The sequence below is a fragment of the Erpetoichthys calabaricus genome, chromosome 10 (assembly GCF_900747795.2).
Source record: "Erpetoichthys calabaricus chromosome 10, fErpCal1.3, whole genome shotgun sequence".
Taxonomy (NCBI): Eukaryota; Metazoa; Chordata; class Cladistia; order Polypteriformes; family Polypteridae; genus Erpetoichthys; species Erpetoichthys calabaricus.
In genome coordinates, this window is record NC_041403.2 from 117,153,493 (window position 1) to 117,179,051 (window position 25,559).

The window sequence follows — 25,559 nt, forward strand, 5'->3', positions numbered from 1 at the left end:
TCATATAACAGGAAAATACATTTTTATGTTAAATATTATAAAATGATGGAAACTGAAAAGCTTTGGAGAAAGGTACATCTTTTATTTTAAGCAGTTGGGTAAAATACTGAATTATTCAAAAGCATAATAAACCTCTCATAAGTGACCTCCGTAAATAAACTATTAAGAGTGAAAATGAGCTGACTGCACACGGAGGTAGGCTGAAAACACAGGAAATTTGACAAACGAGGGGAGACCATTGAGTCCATCAAGCCTGTTTGTTTAGCTAACAGCTAAGCTGTCCCAATATCTCAGCCTGCTACTTCTTAAAGTCTGTCAAGGTTTCTGCTTTAACTTTCTGTCTTGGTCATTTGCTCCAGATTCACAGAACTGTTTATGGAAAGAAGCACTTCCTGGGTCCAGTCCTAAATGCACTTTCCCTTAATTTCCACTGGTCTCCTTGAGAACACGATACACCCTTCAGTTAAAATAATTCTGCTTACATTTGGTTTGTGAATGCCTTTTGAGAATTTTAAACACCTAGATTTGATATTTTGAAGACCTAGATGAAAGTAGAGCCAATATGGCCGATACAAATGGTCTGTCTGAAAATAAACTCAATGGCCAATCCAAAATATGAAAGAAAAAGGGTGAGTTTTCAAGTGCACAGAGGTTGTATCATGGGAAGACTTATAGAGTGCACTCCAGAGAAGGTGAGAAGGTAAATGGTGCAAGAATGTAACAGGCTGGGAAGAAGAAATTAGTTTGAAAAATCTCCTACAAGGACATGAGACAATGTCACGGCATATTTAAAAGGATAAAGGATCTGGCCTCATCTCGGACATGACATCATGGATTTCATGCTCTTCATCGATCACCAGGGAGAAGAAGCTTCTTCTAGCCCTTGTTGGTGGCTGAAGACAAACCCTGACTTTCACCATGTAATGACCGATTCCTTTTCCCAGCCCGGGCCAGTACACTACCAAGACTTTTGCTTAGGCTAGCCTGAAGACTCTCAAGATGATAACAAGCTGTACTGACACGACGAAATGACAAGCAAATAATAGACAGAAATGTAAAATCAAATGCAGATATATTATAAGTGATAAGTATATATATACTCGAGGACAGACGAGTATTCAATAATATGTAAGTGCACACAAACCACTACTATCACAATGACACCCATGTATATTTATATATGTATATTATATATTATATACACGAGCGCACAGATATTCAACAATAATACTATTTACAAAACCCTCCCTTGCCCCTAAACAATAAACAAATTATCACAGCACTTGAACACGAACACAGATTGATCATAAACAGCAGATGAAATATATATGAGAAGTGAGCAGATATTGACGACTGGCTGATGTGATATTTAGCTTCCTCCTGACAATACAAAAACAACCCCACCATATGTGTCCTCAGCAATGGTTGGTGTGAATCCAAACCCCAGGGTTTCTCTGCACTGGTTGCCATAAATGTTGATCCGGATTTGAAAAAAGCAATGGAATGGCACAATAAATGGAATTATGGGTGGAAATGACTGTAAATAATGGCTCCTTCGTTCTCACTATCTTTGTTCTCTTTCTCTCTCTCTCTCACTCTCTCCTCGCTCCTCTTTCCTTTACGCTCTTCTAGTTTAAATAATGACAGTCCTGGATGTAATTGATGGAAAACAACAGGAAATTTTCATCTCGGGGTTGTGGTCTCCTTTCGTTATCCTTCCCCTTTTATCTTACGGGGACAACACTTACCTATACACACATATAGCATAACAAATGGGACGATGAAAACAAAAAACGCACTCAGCACAGACAAAAACAAATACTTATTATTATGTAGCCCGCTACAACCAGTTGCTGGCTTTTACTTCTCAAACCAAAAATGGGATGGTTTTATATACACAATCGGAAAGTACATTTTTTATCTCTGATGAAGACATGGTCCTTACTTTAGCGCAAGGCCATTACAGAGAGAGTGCTTTAGAAAAATGAGTTCTACAGCAATAAAAGCACTTCAGAAACCAAAACCTATAGGCAACTGAGAACATCCTCTCACTGAAATGCTATACTAATCCATTTAGTCTTATCGTAGAGTTGAAATCCTGGGAATGCTTCAGCCCACTCTTGTGCTTATTCAAAGCAGGCCAAGTTAGAGCTACTAATCAACCAAACCGAAATGAATTTGTGATATTGGAGTAAACCAAAACACTCAGTAAGACATTGCAGGTACTCTGGTTCCAGAAGCTATAAGACAGCAGATCTTTCTGCACCAATAAAACAAGATGTTTCATGCAGTTTACTAGGATTTTACCAAACAATTGCAATCCTTATACACATCCAGATTTTTATTCAGCACTAATTAAAGTCTTTCCAAAGCTGTAAATAGATAGTTGTCTTGCAGGTGAGTGGCACAAAATTACAGGCCTGGCTGGTAATTTCGCCCCGATACTGTGTATGCAGTGGTTTATTTTAATTAATTATTCATTGAAAGGAGTCTTGTTAGTACACACAGACATTGTCTTTTAGGTTCCTAGTACCAGGCATGGGATTTACTCTGAGCATCGCATGTTCTTTTCCTTCTTTCATTTCACTGATTGATTCCACGCTTATTTTAATCCTCTCCTGTGTTAATTTACAATTTTTCTGGATACTCACTAGACAACAAAAAAAATCCAGCCAATTATAATCTTTTTGAGTAGGATACTGTGCTTCTAGGGTAAGGTATTTTTAGTAGGCTTTGAAATATTATTTTTAGCACAGCACTCATATAGTACTTCAGAGTGTGTGCAGCAGAGGGGGGGATTTGTGACAGCGACCATATAATTGCATTTAAGCAGCTTGATATATGTTTATTTGCTCTAAATCTGAATGTATTCAAGAGAATTGCTTAATAGGTTCCCAGTTATCTAGATTTTATTAGCGGCTGCAGTTCAGCAGAAATGTTATGTTTGAAATTTCTAAAAGTCAGAATGAACTCTTTGGCCTAAAAAAACGCCAAGTGTCAGTCCAAGAGCGCTCCAAGCTGATGTGTGAAGATACCTTTTAGGTTAAGCAGATTCTTTCATGAATTAGTTTAAAGTATATTGAAATTGGTTTAAAAGAACATGAGGATTGTTTTGAACAGAACAGGCCTTTCAGTGTAACAATGCATCCAAAATATAATTTGTACCTGATTTCAATGTCGCTACTTACTGCTTTCAGTTTCACTTCTTGGTAACTTATCTCCAGTTCACTGAATAATAAAATGCTTCAAATTCATGTTACGCAAAATATATTCCTAACCAGCTTCCATCTGTGCTGTCAGTGTTCCTGTTGACTAACTGCTTTTAAATTAACAACTGACATACACCTCTTCAATTCCCTTCATAATTTAAACATTTCTGTCATGCCTCCTCCTTAATCTCTGTTGGCTTAGGTTTAAAAAGCTTGACGCCTTCAATATTTTCACGTACACCGCAGTTTCAGTAGTTGTTTTCTAGAACAGTGGATCTCAGAGAGTTTTGGTCCAAGGACCACTTTGTCAAAGTCAGAGATATTACGGACCACCCCAGGCCCTGTAAATTCCACAAAACAATTATCATTTTTTTTTATTACCGGTACTCATGTGAAAAATACTGTAATGACATATGGTACAAAGAAGAAGAGTTGGCACACAGATTCAAATAATGAAATTGAAGTTCCTCTCCTCCTCCCAGTTGTACTTCAGGATTCAAATGCAGACTTTATGACTTTTTTTATGACTAATTTTTGATTCCTTTGTTTATATTAATACTGTTAGTTAATTTCTCTGTACGTATTCATCTGCTTTAGTGTTCTTTGTGTTTTGTGGGCGGTCCATCAAGAGGTGGGGCCAACTGCCCATCCCAATCATGGGACTTCTCTAAGGAAAACCCCCAGTCCCTTGTGGTTCATTGGAAATGCGCTCAAGGTGTTATACAGTGATGTCTTATCTGCTGGATTTGTATAAAAGTTTGCTCTGTGTTTTGCCTTTGCCCCTTGGATTTTGGATTGGACTTTGTTCATCTTAGAGGTTGACTTTTGAAGAATTTCTGTGCCTTTTTGTTCCTCTGAGCTTATTTTTGTTTACAGAGTTTTTTGTAAAGAGAAATATTTTAACTTATAAAGATTCTTAATTGCCCTTTTGTGATTAGCTGGGTTTTGACTGTTTTTACCCCGTGTAGTGGATATTTTGAGTATTTTTTTGGGGTTCATTGTGCTTTTGGACTGTCCAATTCATAATACCACTGGCCATTGGAAGGTGCCCCAAGAAGATAACAAATGTTATGCACAAACAGAATTCTGTCAAACTTGCAATGCTTCTCAGTCTCTTTCTGTGTTGCAAGCTAATTCTCATACTGTTACTCTACGAGCTACCATGTAAGCTCCTTTTCGTTGGTTTTACCTGCCTCTTACTGGGTGTCTTCTTTCAGGTCTTGGTGGCATACACTGTCCCTGTGTCACTCTCTTGCCTACCAGGTGCCTGGTACCCCGCCTATGTGAAAGGAGAATCTGAATCACAAGACTTACATTCAAACCAAGTCTCAGATTTTAGCCAATTATAGAACACAGACTTAAGAAATTAATAAATCAGAAGCAGAGGGTGTCAGCTGCCACACTGAGTAAAAGGATTTCTGTTTCCAGGGTTCACTTTTGAGGTTGACATCATGATGAATTTAAAAAAGAAGGCATTAGATTGGATGGGAATGAAATGGCAAGTTTGAAGAAATGTTGAAAGATTGGATACAATTATTACAACTTTGAAAAATTGGAGTTGGAAGGTGAAGTATACAAATAAAAGATGTTATTGACTACAAGAAACTTAGACAAGCTGCTCTATGGTAAGTATCTTAGAGCTATTTCATGTGACCTTATCAATAAGAAAGATCTTTTAGGAAAAATGATTAGATCGGCCTATGGACCACCTGGCACATGCTCACGGATCACCAATGGTCCCACTTTAGGAACCACTAGTCTAGAGGTCTAGAATCTAGGTTCCATCATCACAGCATTAAAAACTTATACGAGTAAGACTACAGTGTTCCAGGTGTGGCCCCAAGAAAGTTCATGAAGAAATTCTATTGGCTTATACATTACATGTAGCCCCATACAACTCAACATTCTCTTAGCTTTTCATATCCGATTCATTCTAATAATATCCAATGACAGTTCTTTAATGTCTTTTTTTATAAATGATCATTTACGTTTGAGAGCACTCCACTGTCTTGTGTAATTGTTTATTTTCAATGCACTTTGTTGTCCCTGGAGAAATTTATCAGACTCCAGATTATCTGTTAATATACCTGTTTTGCTGCCACCCACTAATTTGCTCTACTTACTTTTTATTGTTTTATCTCGTTACTTTATATAAACTGAAAAGAGCAGTAGTCGCAATGCCAGACCTTGTGAGATTCATCTTTTTGATATCACCCACCTTACAAGAAAACAAAAATCCAACTAATATGTTCCTTCATCAGTAATCTATGCAGTGTTACAGTTAACATATTTTTAATAGGCACTCTGATGCCATATGCCCCTTTTTGTTCAGAATCAAGGTGTGAACCACACATATACTGTACTGGCGCCTTCTAGTCTTAACTATTATGTGAATTGAATCCACACCAAATCAATCACACAGACTAACAGGCTTCAAAACAAAAATGATGCACGTTTTCTACACACCTGGGAACTAAACTTTCACAAGACATATAAGGTTTGTGCCAATGCTGATTTTTTTTAAAAAAAGGAAAGTGTTTTTCAAAAGGAGGCTGTAAAAACTGTGCATCACCTCTAATTGGGGACTAGAAATACCTGTCAGGCAAATGTTGTAGATACAATAATAACTTTATGGTGATGCAGTCTGTCAGACAAATGCCAGCAGCAAATGTGTTGCACAGCAAAGTCTTTGTAAGTCAGCACATCAGCAATGTACAGGCGTAAGCTGGGCACAATCCTGAAAGAATATGAGGGAGGAAAATAGATGGATAAGTGGACGCTTAATGGGTGCTTTAGTATAATTTGGCACAGCAGCTTATTTCTACACCTAGCATGTACACCTAAAATTTTTTTGCATGCAGCTGGTGTTACATTCTTTTCAGGAAGCAGAAATCCAAAGGGATTTCTGTTTAGCCTTGTTTATGCGTGATCTTCTGAGTAAAGAAAGAAAAAGCAATAATAGCATCATTTTGTAGGGCAAGAAATTACAGATTCAGATTTCTGACATTAAGTCTCATAAAGATGATTTATGAAAATTCTGAGAATGCAATGCTAATAATGAATGTGTTTTACATCGAGATAAAATGCAAGGAATAAAAAACATCATTTTTGCCAACCACAATCTTGGAAATAACTAAGCATGTCTGACTAAGGTCTTTCTCTGTTCTCTCTCTGTTGCGTTCACACATTTGGAGCATTTTAGTGTTAGATAATTAGGACGGCAGCACCATCTGTTTGCTGGTCTGTTTCTACTGACCCATGAATCCCTGATATTTCTTTGTGCTGAGGCAGTTCTTATTAAAAATGTGCCTATGTTCTTCTGAGCTGTATAGGTTCACTCGTGTCTCTTTGTTGTCTTCATGTTGTATTCATTGAATGCAGTCGTAGTAAACCGGGCAGACAAACAGGATGCCATGTCTCGAATCAGTTCAATGTGTGTTATAGAATGTTTCTCACACCATCTTTCATAGTTCATCAATGAAAACATGGAGAGGTTTTCATAGTTTTTCTGACCTCGTGCAAGAATTAATAAGGCAGCAGAAGGAGCGATATTTAAACATGTTGGGTTCATGTTTCAGGCTGCTTTTATTAAAATCTAAAGGGAGCAGTAGCCAATTTTTTTTCTCACTATAGTAAGTGAAACTGTCCTTGGGCTTTCAGGCTTTAGGCTTTATCTTTTGTTGTTCTGCAGTGAAGATTAACATGATTTCTAAATCTAAAATATGTCTGTTTCTTAATTTTGGAATTCTCCCCAAAGTCTACAAAATGGTGGCAAAAATGATGTGTAACTTCATAATAAGTAAAATGTTTGCAATATGACTTTGTTAAACTGGAAAACGCAGGTAGAATTTACAGGAATGTGCAGCTCTGCACCTACAACAATAATTTCCCATCCTTTAGAACATTAGAACAATCTAAACGATAACAGGACAATCAGCCCAACAAAGTACACCAGTCCTATCCACTTAATTCTACTGAAATAACGATAAGTCGACTTTTGAAAGTCCCTAAAGTCCTAATGTCTACTTTGCTACTTGATAGATTACTCTAAGTGTCTATGGCTCTCTGTGTAAAGAAACACTTCCTAATATTTGGGTGAAATTTACCCTTAACATTGTGTCCTTGATGAATTCATTTTAAAATACCAGTCTCAATCCACTGTACTACTTCCTTTCATAATTTTAAACACTTCAATCATGTCTCATCTTTATCTTCTTTTTCTTAAACTGAAAAGGCTCAGCTCTTTTAATCTTTCCTCATAACTCATCCCCTATAGCCCTGGATTCAGCCTAGTCGCTCTTCTCTGGCCTATGTCGTTTTTGTAGCCTGGAGATCAAATCTGCACAAAGTACTCCAGATGAGGCCTCACCAGGGTGTTATAAAGGTTGAGCAGAACCTCCTTGGACTTGTACTCCACACATCAGGGTGCTATATAACCAATTGTCCTGTTTGTCTTCTTAATGATTTCTGAACACTGTTGGGAAGGTGATAGTGCTGACTCCACTATGACTCCTAAATCCTTCTCATAAGGTTTACTCTCGATTTTCAGACCTCCCAATGTGTATTCAAACCTACATTTTTATTTCCTATGTGTAATACTATACATTTACAGACATTAAGCCTTCATCTGCCACACATCTGCCCTATCCTGTATACTGTACAAGTCCTTCTGTAATGATTTAACAGATTCTAAATCATTTATATATAATAAAAATAGCAGCAGCCCCAGCACTGACCCTGTGGAACACCACCCTTAACATCGGTCAATTCTGATAAGGTTCATTGCCCATCACCCTCTGCTTCCTGTGTCTGAGCCAATTCTGCTCACATCTAAAAACAACACCCTGAACTCACTACTTCTTTTAGTTTGATGCCCACCCTCTCATGTGGTACCTTATCAAATGCTTTCTGAAAGTCAAAATAAATAATAACATATACAGTACTCCACTTTGATCATATCCTTTTGATGCCTCCTCATAGAATTCCAGCATGTTAGTAAAACTCAACCTCCCTCTTCTGAACCCATGCTGACTGTTCAGAATAACTCCTGATCTTGCCAAGTGTTGCTCAATCTTACCCTTAGTAATTCTTTTCATTAATTTTCATTAATTTTCCTGTGATGCATGTTAAGCTTACTGGCCTATAGTTGCTTGGATCTGCCTGGTCACCCTTTTAATATAATGGGATGATATGTGCCATTTGCCAGTGGGGGCTGGCCCCTTTTTATAGGGAATTTCTCCAGGTGCCCAACAAGCCTCTTCCAGCTGCACTTTCCAGTGTGGCAGAAGTGTGGCCAAAGAACAAATAAGGCCCTGGACATGTCCACGCACCCCCAGCAGAGTTGACTCATGGCACCCGGAGAAACCGTCCTGAAAATACTCAGTCTCCCAGTCCTTCCATATTGTGGGCGTTCTGACCCTCCACCACAATATATATATAGTGATATATGGCCGCCAGTTTGTCCTGGCCAATACCCCCAGGCCGCCAGCTGGAGCCCTCCCTGCAACATGGAGGTGACCCGAATTCCAGCAGGGCCTCATGGACATTGGAGTTTTAATGCACAGCCCTGCTGGATACCATGGGGGCCGCCAGGGGATGCTGCAGGGAAGCCCAGGGACTTCTATTTGCCTTATAACCCGGAAGTACTTCCCAGTCGAGGGGACAGAGGCAATGATGTACTTATGGGCTGAACAAAAGGAGTTTTACTCGACCCGGAAGTGTTGTAAAGTCACATGGACTAAGGGACAGAAACACTTCCGGGTCAAGAAGTATAAAAGGACTATGGGTAACTCCAGCAGATCGAGCCGAGTTGGGAGGAAGGGTGACTGAGCTGCTGGGAGGTGTGTAGGATTGTTGATTATTGAGAAGTGTATTGATTTATTGAAGTGTAGTGGAGGAGGAGGTGCTTGTGCACATTTATTATTACAATAAAATAAGTTATTAGAGTTTTATCTGGTGTCTGGCGTCTGATCTGTGGGTTCAAGGGGACGACAGTGCCCCCTATCTGTCACAATATATTTATATATATATATATTTATATATATAAATATTGTCACACATGTGAGACCTGGAGGGAGCTGGGTGAACCAAGTTGAGGTAATTATCTGCCAGACCAGGGAGTGGCAGGGTGCACTAAACGTACCTCTGTTATTTCTGCAGGCAAAATACGAGAAAACATGCCTGATACAACATCACTTCCGGTTCCGGCGCCCAGCCTGACATCACTTCCAGACAAATTACATCATTTCCGCCTTTCAGCTTATAAAGCCGCCATCTTTGTTTAACAGTTCAATTCAGTCTTGGAACTCCAACAGAACACATCGTGTTGTTTTTTTTACCCTTTTGCAGCCAGATACAATACATGGGTGGCTGCCCCAGACCTTTATCGTGTGTTGAGACTACTTCTTTTACAATATATATATGTATATATTGTGACGGACAGCCGGGACTCCCCTTTGACACTAGATCTGGGGGAGCACTTGGTGGCAGCCCTCTGGGTTGCATCGGGGCCACAGGCATGGGACTTCAGAGCTCATCCCTGTTGGGTTCCATGGCCACCGCCAGGGGTAGCTGCAAGGCTTCCTGAGCCCGTCTGGGTGTTAACGCAGCCACACCTGGAAGTGTAGCCTACTTTAGGTTAATTGCCACCTGAAGCACTTCTGCGTGGGCTATAAAGGGAGCCTGAGGCCACTACTTGGGGCGCCAGAGTCGGGAGGACGAGGACAAAGCTGCCTGGGAGGAGTGGAGGAAGAAGAGTGTTGTGTCTTCTGTTGAGTGTGTTGTGGGGACTGTGCAGGGCCAGTGGGACACAGGGAAGATGTTATATACACTAACTGAGCAAATTATAAGAAACACTATGTTAAATACTTGTTTAGGCCTCCTTCTGCTCTCAAAACAGCCCCAGTTCTTTGTGGCATGGATTCCAAAAGATACATTTGAGATTCTGGTGCACGTTGACATGATTGCATCACACAATTTCTGCAGATTTGTCAGCTGCACATTCACATTCAAATCTCCTGCTGTACCACAACCCAAAAGTGTTCTCTTGGATTCACATTTCAGTGCTTGGGAAGGCCACTGAAGAACACTGAACTCATTGTCATGTTCATGAAATCAGTCTGAGTCAACTTTTGCTTAATGCCAATGGCACATTACCATGGTGGAAGTAGCTATTAGATGATATGTAAATCGTGGCCATAAAGGGATACATGATCTACAAAAAACAGTGAAACAGGCCGTGACATTCAAGTGATGACTGATTGGTATTAACAGGCACAAAGTGTGCCAGATGACATTCCCCACACCATTACGCCAGAATCAGTCTGGACTGTTGACATAAGGCAGGTTGGGGGCATGGATTCATACTGTTGGTGCCAAATTCTGAGCCTACTGTCTGTGTGCCCGAGCAGAAATTGAGATATATCAAATCAGGCTACATTTCTCCATTCTTTATCTGTCCAGTTTTTGTGAGCCTGTGTTCACTGAAGCCTCCATTTTCTGTTCTTGGATGGCAGGATTGGAACCTGAAGTGATCTTCTGTTGATGTAGTGCATTTGCCTCAAAGTTTGATGTGCCTTCTGAGCATCTATCGTGCTCACCATTGTTGTACAGAAGGGTTATCTGAGTTACCATAGCTTGAACCATCTGGCCATTCTCTTCTAACCTTTCTCAACAACAATGTGTTTAAATCTGCAGAACTGCTGCTCAATGGAAGTTTTTGCTTCTGAGTAAACCCTAGAGCAGGCATGTCAAACACGTGAACAGAAATCTGTGCGGCCTGCATGACAGATCCTAGTTAGCACTAAACTTGTACAAAATGATTACTATTGTTTGTGATTGAATCATTCTGCATCTTCAGCATTACTTATTGACTTTTCTTACTTCTGCCTTCTGACAAAAGTGCGTTTTCCCATGGCATTACGGTACCGGAAACGTCATCTGCTAGTATAGCCATGAGCCTTGACCAAAGTTAATGAGCCGCAACATCGCAACTGAAGTGCTAGGCTGCAGCAACCTGGCAGCAGGGGCAGCCTTAGGCATGTGCAAACTGTGCACCTGCACAGAGCCACCACGCCAATATATATTGAATATAAAACAGAAAGAGAAAATAAAGACACAGCTGATGGCAATGTGTCCAAAAAACATTGTGTTTCTTGTTAATTAGTACACTGTATTTACTAATGTCGCTCAAGTCGGAGCAGTAAGCTATATGTAGTATTATAACGTTCTGCCGTAATGAGAATATCATGGACCACCACTTGGTTTTCAAGTTACGGGCATGAACATATAGAAGAGTGTCATGAGCATGAGGCGGCTATGCAGTGTCCGCAACGGACATGGCCATCCGCGGTGCATAAGATACCATATTGACATTGGCGGGCGAAGGGGCTACCAATTCTTTCTCTGCCCAGGGCCGCCACGAGCCACGAACCGCCCCTGGCAGGCTACACTACTGGCTGGGCTGCTGAGACTGGCCACTGGGCAGAACTGACCATCACGAGTAGTAATAGCTCACATATATTCATGTTTTTTTGCTCTAGTTTTATGTAATTTTGTGCTAGTATTGTAACGAACAGTTAGTGCAGACTACAGCTGAAGATCTGAAATGGACGCGAGAAGTTGGTGAGTTGTTTATTAACAAATTTTTGTGATTTTGAGTTTGTAAAATTAGTATAGGTCAGGGGGCTTTTTGCATATCGGATTATTTTACAATATAAACTTTGAAGTAAACTTAGTAAAGTAAAATTTGATTTTTGGAGGATTTGTTTTCCAACTTGAATTACTGAGCAATGAATTCAGTGAGCGTTTTTGTAATTTCAATTCACACGAACAGGACTTTGCGCTGTTTGCATCACCATACTCTTACAACGTTGAGAATGCGCCTGAGAATATCCAAATGGAATTGATTGAACTGCAGTCAGATTCTATTCTGAAGGCAAAATACAACGAAGTTGGTGTTCCAGGCTTGTATGCTTACCTGCCACCTTCGTATGTGCAGATCCGTAAGTTGGCATCGAGAGTACTGTCTATGTTTGGAAGCACTTACCTTTATGAGCAATTGTTTTCGTTAATGAAAGCTACCAAAACCCCACATCGCTCAAGACTTACCATCGAGCACCTTTCATCCCTCATAAAAGTTGCAGCTGCACAAGATTTCAAGCCTGATATTATTGAACTGGTTACTGACAGGAGATGCCAAGTGTCAGGACAAAAGAAATAAATCTCACACTGTAAGACTCCTATATAAGCAATGAATATAATATAATGAATATTAATATAATAATATAAGTACCTAGCTAAGAGGCTAAGACTCTAATTGTATGGAAATAAATTGCTTTTCTTTAATCTTTAAACTTTAAGTGTTACATTTTTTAAAGTTTTTAGTATTGGAAAGAAAGCTACAGTAACTTTGTATAATAGTATTTGTTACAGTACGGCCCGCTGACGCACGTATGGCAGTCGAAGCGGCCCACCAATGGTAGTGAGTTTGACATGCCTGCCCTAGAGATTGTTGTGTGTAGAATTTGACAGAGATCTGCAGTTACAGAAATACTCAACCCAGCCCATCTGGCTCCAGCAATCATACCATAGTCAAAATCATTGGGATCATTCACCTTTTGGCTTAAGGGGAGAATCATGTACTTGAGGACATCAGTGGAAATTAAGCCAGGAAGAACTTCTTTACTCAAAGAATTGTGGGACTCTGGAACAAACTACCGAGACATGCAGCTAAAGCAGAAACCTTTATAAAGTGTAAGAAAAACCTGGATGAGATATTGGGACAGCTTAGATACCTGCTAAACAAACAAGCTTGATAGGCAAAATGGTCTCCTGTTGTTTGTCAAATTTGTTATGTTCACTGAAACTCCAGGCTTGTATCTGCATGATATTCTGAATTAAGCTGCTGCCACATGATTGGCTGGTTAGATAATTACATTAAAAAGCAGGTGTAATCCTGACATCCAGTTGCTCACACACTGTTCAGTTCTGTCAACACTGTAGTTGTATTCTATTCTCTGAGAATCTCTGTGTAACAACGTTATTATTATCATTTTAGATTTTGATGTAAGTTGTTAAGATAGATAGATAGATAGATAGATAGATAGATAGATAGATAGATAGATAGATAGATAGATAGATAGATAGATAGATAGATAGATAGATAGATAGATACTTTATTAATCCCAATGGGAAATTCACAATTAATTAATTCATTGTCCATGTAACCACACCCATACAGCATGCAGCTCTACAGTTTATCAAATCGAACCCATCAATGGAACAGACACCACCAACCCTTCTTTAGGTTTAGAGTTTGTGACAAGTTGCAAAGCCTGCAAGGACCAGTAAGGCCTATGCAAAGGAGTTCTCATCCTCTGAGAGTGTTAATGGATTCAGAATTTCCACTTTTCTCACTTATTGTCACCTAATTCCTAATATCTTCCTCCAGTATTCTGTTGATCTCCTTCTATTACCTATTACCCAAGGATACCTGCATGCCAATTAGGGTTATTATCATCAAGTACTTGCCATTCCTTAAACATCATCAAATTTGTTGTTCCAAAAACAGTCATGGGTTCTAAACTTGGGGCCTAAGCTTGAATTTAAGTCTGATTGCAGTCTGATTAATTGGATAGTCACCTACAATGTAACACTTGTGGTTGGTCAGCCAATTGGCAAATATCCACCTTGCCCTCTCACCTGCAAGAAGGATATCATAGATATGCCACATAATACCTGTCAAATAATGCAAAGAGTACACAACACGTGTTTCACCCCAGTTGGGAGAAAGGTATTGCTGCACCCTGGAGTAAAATGGCCATGTCCTGTGGGCTTTGTCGTTTGTCAATCATTATTTGGGCTCATCAGATGTACGCACCTTTGTTTTCCCTTACAGGGGTCAAACCTTGGATGTCACCGCCTGAGGCTGTGCCTCAGATGCTGTGCCATGGCAGAGGGTTTGCTTACTTGGCAAGGTGAAGTATTACATCTATAGGTCTGATTGCCATCTGATTATTTGGGTGGTTACCTACCAGGTAACGTTTGTGGTTGGTTGGCCAATTGGCAATATATATACAGTATAGTGAGATTTTTGAGATCCCGACAACTCCCCAACTGCGCTGTGCTCTGACACTTGGTTAACCAGGCAGGGATTGAGAAGGGCTTTCTGTTCTTTTAATCAGAAGAAGGGAGCTCGTGCAGGGTGATGTGAACGCCTCTGTGTGCTTGCTGTGTTTGTGTGTGCTGAAGTGACAGTTCCCGTTAGGATAAATGCTCTGGTAATATCCCAGTCTTAACAACGATAAAGCTGTTTTCTTTTTTTTTCTGGGAACCTGGACTTGCCTCCTCCTCTCTGGACCCACACATCACAATATATATACACATATATAGACACACACACATCCTTGTTTCTGATATTTAGATTTTTTAAATTTGAAATAGTTCTTATTTACACAGGGTCAGCGCTTTGTCTAGATCTTATTTACACATACTTAATAATATAGGAAAACGTTGCATTTGGTAAATTCTCTGGCAATCTTGTCAGCCCAGGAATTATATTGTGATATTTGTCTTTGATGATCAAGATTTTTTAGTTGTCACAAACATCACACTGAGACATCATAAAGGTTTGGGGCAGCCACCTGTATATTGTGTCCTTGCTGCAAAAGGTTGCAAAAACAACAACAGATCTTTACTTATTGGAGTCCACAATTGAACTGATTATGTGTAGGTAAGATGGCAGCTTTAAAGGCCAGTGGAGGAAGTGATGTCATCAGGGCCAGAACCGGAAATGACATCATATGAGACCAGAAGTGACATCATTGATAGGGCTGGAAATGGAGGTGATGTCATTGGAGGTGCTGGAACTGGGAGGGATTTCCCAAGAATGGTCTGCAAGGGATTGAGAAAGACAGTTAGTGCACCTCACCGTCCCCTGGTCTGGCATGGAATTACTATTATTCAGGCCCTTTAGTTGTCTCCTATTCGCACGTGTGTGACATAGTCCTAAACTTATGTTCCTGACCTAGTTGAAAATGACACTTATTTCAGTGGTACAGTATTGGAAATGTAACCATGTATGTTATGCTTGTAGAGCAAATGTGAATGTAGCTCCCACATGAGACTGCATCTCAGAAAGACAAGACCTTCAAAATAAATGTGCTGCTTGAAATGGATTTGGCTTTTGTTTTGTAGCTTGGCCCTTTAATAATGTTTTATAAGGATTTTGTTCTTTTGTGTATAAGTATGTGGATAATAAATTGAACACCTAACATAGATGCATTTGTAGTCTTTTGATGCATGTCATTTTTATTAGATGTTATTGCACTCACATTTCTCCCATGCACTGAGAATGTGCTTTCAATAGGCACCGACCCACACAAGTTGTTTTTTAATAACGCCTGGATAAGACTGCTGCATTAAAAGAAAGCCAAAAATAACCATTTTATGATTCATTATCTTTTTATGAGGAACAACTTAAATAACTTTTTTTTTGTGCCTTAGTTAATGGACATATGTAAGTAATTTGTTTAAAACTGTCAAAGGATACACATAATATATATATATAAAAATACTTTTTAAAAACCACGCTTATATTAAGTTAAAAAGTGTACTAAAAAGTAAAAAATAAGTCTCTCAAACATCACTCGCAAAATAAAAGGTAGGTGCTTTTGCTAAGATTTTAAGAAGTGGTTTTTGAATGTTCATTGATGAAAAGTGCCCAGATTACATACCTATGGAAGCATGAAGGTGTTTAGGAGAGATGGCAGCGGAGTTTTTAACCAGATTGTTTAATGGAATCTTGGAAAGTGAGAGGATACTCGAGGAGTGGAGAAGAAGGGTAATGGTGCCGATATTTAAGAATAAGGGGGATGTGCAGGACTGCAGTAACTACAGGGGATAAAATAGATGAGCCACAGCATGAAGTTATGGAAAAGAGTAGTGGAAGCTAGGTTAAGAGTTGAGGTGATGATTAGTGAGCAGCAGTATGGTTTCATGCCAAGAAAGAGCACCATAGATGCAATGTTTGCTCTGAGGGTGTTGATGGAGAAGTATAGAGAAGGCCAGATGGAGTTACATTGTGTCTTTATGGACCTGGAGAAAGCATATGACAGGGTGCCTCAAGAGGAGCTGTGGTATTGTATGAGGAAGTCAGGAGTGGCAGAGAAGTATGTAAGAGTTGTACAGGATATGTACGAGGGAAGTGTGACAGTGGTGAGGTCTGTGGTAGGAGTGACGGATGCATTCAAGTTGGAGGTGGGATTACATCAGGGATCGGCTCTGAGCCCTTTCTTATTTGCAATGGTGATGGACAGGTTGACAGACGAGATTAGACAGGAGTCCCTGTAGACTATGATGTTTGCTGATGACATTGTGATCTGTAGCGATAGTAGAGAGCAGGTTGAGGAGACCCTGGAGAGGTGGAGATATGCTCTAGAGAGGAGAGGAATGAAGGTCAGTAGGAACAAGACAGAATACATGTGTGTAAATGAGAAGGTTTATGGATGTAGTGAGAGAGGACATGCAGGTGATGCGTGTAATAGAACAAGATGCAGAGGACAGAAGAATATGGAAGAAGATAATCCGCTGTGGTGACCCCTAATGGGAGCATCCGAAAGATGAAGAAGAAGACCTTTTGGAATGTGGTGGTGCAATGTTTTGTGCTGCTCACTCACTCGGTCTTCAGTTTGCACATTCTCCTGTTTGTGCCATTTTTCTCCAGATACTGTATTTTGATTTTCCAGAAGCATTACACAAATATGTGGATTGAGTTAATCAATTATTCTAATTTATGTGTCCATGAATTGCCCTAGCAGCCAAAGCTCTCAGGATGGGCCCCAGCCCACACAATCTAGAACTCAGTTAAGCAGGTTTGAACATGGATGAATGGAACCCGTAGATAGTTTTTTCACAGATTATTAGTTTTGATAGACATGATTGTAATTGATCTTTCTGTATTGTCATGTCTTAGAATTAGGGATCTGTGGGGACAGTGGTAACTGAGCACACAGGGCTGGGCTTCATCACGTAACACCGCTACGACAAGGCCAAAGGCAACAACAAACACCAATTCGCTCTGGAGGAAGTGCAGGATGGTATTGAATAGGAGAGGTGCAGAGGGATGGAGGGCATACAGCAGTTGGGAGCATCTACAGTACAATGTGTTTCCAAGCCTTACAAACCTTAATATCTAAAGCAAGAGAGATACCCGGAATGCCCTCTCTGTTCAGCAAGAGGATCACTGGCACACATTCTCATCAACTGCCCTAAATTCTTTCAGGGAAGGTCGCTACCATTGGCACCATCACCAGGTGCTGAAGGCAGCAGCAGAGAGCATTGCCACAACCATTACCGCCATCAAACACATTGGCTTGAAGGATTACATCTCCTTTGTTAGAGCCAGTGTATCAGCCCCAACATTAGTCTTGATCATCATCATCAGGCTGGCTCAATACTGTGTCAGACTGGCAACTTCAAGGTGACCTGGGTAGGCAGCTGAAGTTTCTCAGCTACATTACAACAACTTTGCTGAGGATGGATGTGGTCCTTTCTTCAATGTCCTTGAAGCAGGCTGTCCTAATCCAACTTACTTTTCGCTGGGAGGGCCACATTCAGGAGGCAAATGAGCAGAAGCAAGCCACGTACCAGGAGCTGGTAGAGCAGTGTCAGAGGCAAGGCTGGAAGATCTCTGTGTGTCTTTAAATTAGGCTGCAGGGCTTTTACCAGCCAGTCATTTTGTAGAGTCTACATCCTACTTGGCATCACTGGAGCTGGCAAGAGAAAGCCATCAGGACTGTCATGGAGACTGCTGGGAGAGTCCACAGATGGTTGTGGATTAGGAGGGGTGATCTGTAGGTCAGTGCTGTTGGGATGCCTGGGAGAGGGTGTATGATGTTGAAAGACCCAAAATGCACATTGACACAAGATAACATCACAATGACTTTTTCATTTAAATGTGGGTGAGGATGCTGTCGCACACGTGCAATTGGAAGGCAGCTAGAGGGCCTGAATAATAGTAGTACCATGCTAGACCAGGGTGTGGCGAGCTGCACTAACTTTCTATCTCAATTCTCTGCAGACCATCCATGGGAAATCCCGATAGGTTCTGATGTCAGTGATGATGTCACTTCCGGAGTGCGGACAGAAGTATGCCATGTGAGATACAGATCACGCGGCTCAGGAGCAGCAGCAGCAGGCGGCCAGCAGCTGATCAAGCAAAGAGGAGGTAAAAAAAAACTGTATTTGTGTCCCATCGTATCACCGTTTAAGAGGGCGTTTCGGAGGAGCATTCAGCCCCCCTTTTCACAACGCGAGAGGCAGAGATGTGAAGTGGCTGGCGCGTAGCACAGGCCGGGTTGGGGGGGTTGGTGAGCGAAGTAAGCAGGGGGCAAAGCCCCATAGTTTTCAAAAAGTACAAAAATGAGTACAAGAGATTTCAAAAAAAGGTTACAACATACAAGTAGTTAATTTTGTCAAGCTGACTCAGTATAATTTAAACCAGACAGCTATAAATGAGTTTACCACATTCAGTATAAGAAATTAAATAAATGAACAAAGCTTGTTAACAAGGAGATGTTCAGCAGTGGATGACATAACCAGGTGTGTCACGCGGTCACAGCAGTTTTGATAAAAGTCACACAGTCAATCCACCCCCAACTATTGGAGTGCTTTCTGTAAAGAGGCTTGCCATTTTATATGTTGTTTTGCTTGGATTTGGACAAGAATGGAAAACAATGTGGGGGGTACAGCAATTTTTACTTGCATGAATACATTTTATTGAATCTATTTATTTTTTTGAAAAAATTATTTTTTCAAATACAGAGAGTTATTTATATGGGTCCAGTCTCTCAGGAAGCGTGGGTTCGAATCACACCACTGCCACCAAATGTGACGATGCGGGCTCTACTCTATGCTCCAGTCTTGCATCTGGGAGCCCTTGAACCCGACACCATCGGTAATGTTACTGATGAGCTCGGCAGTGAGGCACAACAATGGAGAAAGGGGATGGTGTAAAAGAAAGTGCCAAGTGCTTTTATTAAAATACAACAAAACAAGTGTCCAAAACAAAGTGCAGTGCTTTTCAAAAATCCGTTAATAAATAATCCATAAAAACAGAAATGAAGTGGAGGTTAAAAAAATAAATAAAATCTTTAAAATGAGGTTTAAACAATACTGGAAGCAATCCTTTAAAATCACAAAGCCCAATGTCTTCTTTACCTGGTGGCTCCCCTGCTTCTCTCATCTGAGCCCCGCAACACGAGAGTCGCCCTACCGGCAGCTGATCTTCTTCCCACACAACTGATCTGGAGGCTTCCCGATCCCTGGCTTTGGTCTAGCACTCTCTGAGCATGGTTACAGAATGTAAAACAGCTTACTGTTACATTAGCTGTTGAATTGCTTCGATCCCTCCATCCCTCTGTTCAAGTAGAGACTAAAATTCTGGTCACTACTTGAAAACCACTGCAATCATTTAATGGCTCTAAGATACCAGAAATGGTCGTTTCTGACATTATGTATATCATTGTCCAATGCTCCATTGCAGATTTAGTACTCATGTATTAATTAAGCTCTCATTTTATGTAAGTGGAAGTTTATTTTTCCTTGCTGAATATGTTTATTCAAAGCTTTTCTCTATGGAGACACAACCTAAAGGTGATTCCATAGCAGTTTTAAAACAGTGCATTATTACTGAGCTGATGTTGCCCCTTAAGAAAGTGACTTAGTACATATTCAAGCAAAAATCAGGTGCCACTCCATTGATTTCCTTTTTGAAAGTATTAACATGTGTTTAGATGCACAATAATAAATTTGGTTTTTTTTTGTGTAAATATCATATTCAGTCATTTTTTTCATCCTTCATTTATGCAACTGAGGAAAGCAAATTTAATTTAAAAATAACTTGCCAAAAATTAAGACACATTAATTCTAAAATCAAAGCAATTTTCCAATTAGTATAACCAGTAATTACCTAAGTGCTTATTTGTATAAGTTGATGGCAATTCATGTATTGTATGCTCTTCAAAATTTTTGGAAAGGCTTGAGTACAAAAATAATTAAAGTAAGAAAGTGGTATTTTAGTCCTGCAATACAAAAATGGCTTTGTAGGTTTATTCTGTTGAATACACAGCTTTTGGTGATACATCAAAAAATTTGTCTTTATTCACTTCCTACCAATGCTTTTATAAAGTGTAATGGATGCCATGCATTGGCTGGTGTTCTGGTGTGGATAGAAGCAGGATTCTTCCTGGCCTGGAAGACAATACAGTGGAAGGACTGAGGGATACAACAACAAAGAAATATTTTCTCTTCCGAGACACTGGGTGGCAGCCTGAGCTTTGGTGCCCTGCAGGTTACCCTCAGGGCATGCTGGGAATTAGAATTCCAGGCTTCATGGGTGTTGACAGGGGGTGCTACAGGGATGTGTTATTCTTACTTTCCTAAGGATCTGACCTAGAAGTACTCCCTATGGGAAATACCCTGGCACTGGAAATACTCCTGGGTCTCGGGTAAAACGAGCCACTCTGCCTCTTTCAGGTGATTTGGAATCGGAGAATGGAGAACGGACAAAGCTTGCCTGGGAGGAATAGAGGAGAAGGAGAGAAAGGAAGACTTTAATATATTGTGTGTTTAACAAACAGCCCATATTGAAAGGTACTTGTATTAATAAACCTGACATCTTCTAGTTGTCCTTGTCTTTGTGTACAGTGCCACAGTGTTTTAAGAAAACCACAATTGTGACAATACCAAAGAAATCTGCTGTTTCCTGACTGTTGGCTCAACAAATTAACTTTTGTTTTGATAAAGTATCTGGAGAAAGTGGTCATGATTCACCTTAACCACAACATCCCTGCCACCCTGGATCCACTTCAGTTTGCACACCAGCATAACGGATATGTACAGTAGATAATGCCATCTCTCTTGCCCTGCACACTGCTCTGGGAGGTCTGCAAATGAAAATGATTGACTACATCTCTATCTTCAACACCATTGTGCCCTCCAGCCTGGTTCTAAAGCTAAGAAACCTTGTTCTAGCTGCTCCATCTGCTGCTCCAGTCAGTGAGGATTGGCAGAAATCACTCCTGCACACTGTTCAAAAATATTGGCATTCCATAAGACTGCTGCCTCAGCCCACCGCTATACAGTCTATTCACCTTCGGCTGTGTAGCAAAGAAAGAGGGCAACAGCACCACCAACATTCTCTAAAGGACAGTCCTCACACCTTCTAAAATCTCACCACCTACTATGCCTGGTGTCCAAGGAGAGCTGAATCCATCATTTCTGATGAAAGCTTTCCAGTTCATCAAATTTTTTCACTTCTGCCTTCTGGAAAGCCCTACCAGAGCATCACCACTTACTCTACCCACTTCAGGTGGGTAAAAACCAGCTTTTTGTGGTTTGTGGTCCCATTTTGAAAACTGAGCTTTTTTGCAACCCCAGCTGCTTGAAATGTTGACATTCACTTCCTATTCAATACATTGTTTAATGTTTTTTTTTTTGTTTTTAAATATTTTCTCCTGACCCCATTAGCATATCAGGTGATCCCACTTGGGGTCATGACCCCAAGGGAAACCCTACCATAAAGTAAACTGATCCTACCTGCCCTGCACTTTTTATTGTACCTAACTCTTATCTTATTTGCTGTATTTATTTATGTAACTGTTTATCCAATTAATCTCTGCTAGTCTTGTTTATTTACTATATTTACTTATACATGAGTATAGTGAGAAGTCAAGCAAAACGACACCTTTTATTGGCTAACTAATAAGATTACAACATGCAAGCATTCAAGGCAACTCAGGCCCCTTCGTCAGGCAAGTTTCCAGTTTCTGTATTACATCTTGCCTGAAGAAGGGGCCTGAGTTGCCTTGAATGCTTGCATGTTGCGATCTTATTAGTTAGCCAATAAAAGGTGTCATTTTGCTTGACTTCTCATCACATCCATAATGGCCTACACGGTACAACACCCTAGTACTGCTTATACATGAGTGCAACTGAGGCACACGAATTACACTATGCTTTTGCAGTGTATGTGACAATGAAGATCTCTAATCGAATCTCTAAGTAAACATTTACTGTACATTGCTAGCACTGTGGTTAGCCCTGCTGCCTCATCAGTCCGACATTCTGGGTTTAAATCTTGCTGCCAGTTGCTGTAGATTTGAATCTGCAGTTTCTCCACTGGTTTATTTATTTATTTTTTGCAGTGGATCTGTTATCCATCATGGGATCGTTCCTCCTTATATCGGATACTGATGAGACAGGCTTTGAGAATGTTATTTTAAAAATGTAGATTTAAAAGATTTAACTTGATTTGAGATGTCAACACTGAAAAGGGTCAGTATGCATTGTTGTCACCAGCTGACACTGACAAATGAATGTTGGTCCCTTTGTATTTGTGGTAGGTTAGGTTAGGTTAGGTTTAGGTTAGGTTTCTTTATTTAGTTATTTTTACACAGGAAAACATGAAATTTGCCTTCTCAGTTGCATCTAATAACAGGTAAAAGACAGAATGAAATAAAACAGACAAATAGAAATAAGAAAGGTTAAGGTAAGGCAGGTAGGTAGATTTCTCCAAAGTTGGAAGATCTAAGCAAAACTAAGCCCTTAATTTGTCAATTGTTACTGACCATAACATAGTGTAAAATATTTTACACCTAATAGAAAAATATATTTTATTTCAAGCCATATAAGCAAAGGGGGGAATTAATAGCTATGCTAATTGTAAAACTATGTTGATTTTAGGGTGATTGATGTATCCTAATATTTTGCAAACAATTTTTAAAATTTAATTTGTTTTCCTCCATTGTAAGTACAAAAGTAAAAAAAGTAAGGACAAAAAAATTATAACCGAATGAAACATTTACAAGAAAAAAACAGCATTTACTGCCGTGCTTATGAACACAAAAGAGCAACCATGAAAAGAGAATTTAGACAGCTGGAGAAAAATTGCTGATGCTGCAGTAGCAGCTAAAATGTGCTCTTTCAGACACAAACACAGACAGAAAGACATCAATCAGAAAGTGGGCAGATTGTGTTCAGTGTGCTTTAAACAGGTTTACACGTTCTTTGAATATTTTAAGTCACAATTTTCATCTCAATGCTTTCCGTAAGCACTGTGCCTATTGCAGATGGAGTTGCAGTATCTTTGTACATTGCACTCTAAAGAAGAAAATTTGGTCAAAATCAATTGGTTTCTAGAATTTTACAACACTATTAAGTCTGCCAGGTTATATTTAAGCTGACTTATTGATTTTTGAGTTACTTTGTCGACAGCCTTGTATCCTGAAAGACTGACACTTTACTCTGCAAGTGGTCAAATTAAATTTAGTAATACCTAAAGCATGTAAATCTATTAAAAACTGGGAATTCCACCATATCACATTATTTTCCCTATGCATGGTTTATGTCGAATATACTGTACCTGTATATGCTGTCATAGATAGGCTGGCCTCCTGGCTTGGATGTACTGTATTTCCTTAACAGTTTAAGAGGTAGAGCATCCCAATGAAGGTACTTGATGATCTCTTTCTCAGCCAGGAGGCTGTTGCGGACGGCCAGGAAAATGGATGGTATGAAAGGACGGGCATCCCATCTGCATGGAATGTGTAGTGAGATGTTTTTCTCCAGGTATTATTGTGAAAAAAGCGATCAGGAGATGTAAATGTTAGGCTAAACATAGTGAGGAATAGGAAAGGGGTCAAAGCCAGAATAATCAGTGAGACCAAACAAACAAGACACAAGGGCAAACTGGAGAATAGAAAGTCAATGGCAAAAAGGGAATTTGAATACCGAAACAAAACCTGTCACTTGGCCTACTTGTTTAGAAACTAACTACGCTAAAGTCTTTGTTCATCTAACCAAGTGATAATAAAACATAGAAATGCTACCATCTTTATAGTGTGGTCACTTGACTAGTCTTCCGTGTCTCTTAAACAAAGAATGGGACAAATGAAAGTAAAATTAAACTTTTAAAAAATACTTGAAAATCTCTACAAATAATTTCTCAATTCTAAATGCAATAAAAAATACACAAAATACACGTAGAACCTTTCACTGTTACAACCTGGTGCACCCTTAACCGACTGGAAAGACATAATAAGGGGATGGACAACATCAGGGATGGATGAACATCTTGACGAGGGTGAGTGCTGTTCTGTCCCTTCGTTTGGCGGTAGGAATAATGGATGAACAAATGGAGACTGCCTCCTGAGGCCATTTCTTTCCCCAATGTGGTAGATGGCAGTGTTCCTCTGGTGCTGCTCCAGTTTGGTAAACCATAGTGCTGCATGAAATACGTAGTTCAGGAGGGTAGACCTGTTGAGATCCCTGGGTGTCACCAGAGGGCACTGCTAGGAGAGGCCTCCCCTAATTTATAGAGATTCACTTTGACCCAGAAGCACTTCCTGGGTGCATAATTTTGGAACTGGATGGACCCCCAAGTCTAGCCTAAAAGAAACCACTGCCACCACACATAGACAAGTTAGAGTTAGGAAAGCTGAAGGGCAATGCTTGCCTGAGGAGGACTGAAGGAGGAAGGGAACAAATGGGTTTATTGTGCAGGCTGAAAAGCTTGTGAAAAGATGTTTGGTTCAATAAAAAACTGTAAGGCTTTTGAACCTGGACTTTGATTCTGTGTTGTTTGTTCTATATTGCCAGAGTTTGGGGGTTTGAGATGCTCCATAGCGGCCACAACATCTACAATATGTTGTCATAAGAAAGACATGAAGACATCATAAAGGTTTGGGGCAGCCACCTGTATAATATACCTTGGCTGCAAAAAGAGTTTGAAATAGTTGTGAGCTGTTCACAAGACTGAATCCAAAACAGAACTGATGATTTGGAGGCAAGATGGTGACTTTAAAGGCCAGGGCAGGAAGTGATGTCATCAGGGCCGGAAATGACGTCACCAATAGGGCCGGGCCTAGAAGTGGCATCATCAGAGTCGTTGGAACTGGATGTGACATCGTTAGAAGCACCTGAATCTGGAAGTGTCATCATCGGAGGTGCCAGAACCGTACGGGATTTCCCGAGAATGGTCTGTAAGGGATTGAGAAAGACAATTAGTGCACCTCGCCGCAACCTGGTCTGTGTAGAATTACTATTACTTATGCCCTTTAGCTGTCTCCTATTCACATGTGTGTGACAATGTTTAGGGAGCATAAAAAAAATAAACAAAAATATACATATTGCATATATTTGACATATTATAAAGAAAGAATTGTAAGTAGTCTGCAAAAATATAAACAAATTGAACATATACATCTAAATACGTTAGAGTCACAATCAACGGCATCAGAAAAGATAAGGAGGGTCAACTCTACTAGTTTTGTATAAAAGGAAGAGTGCTGT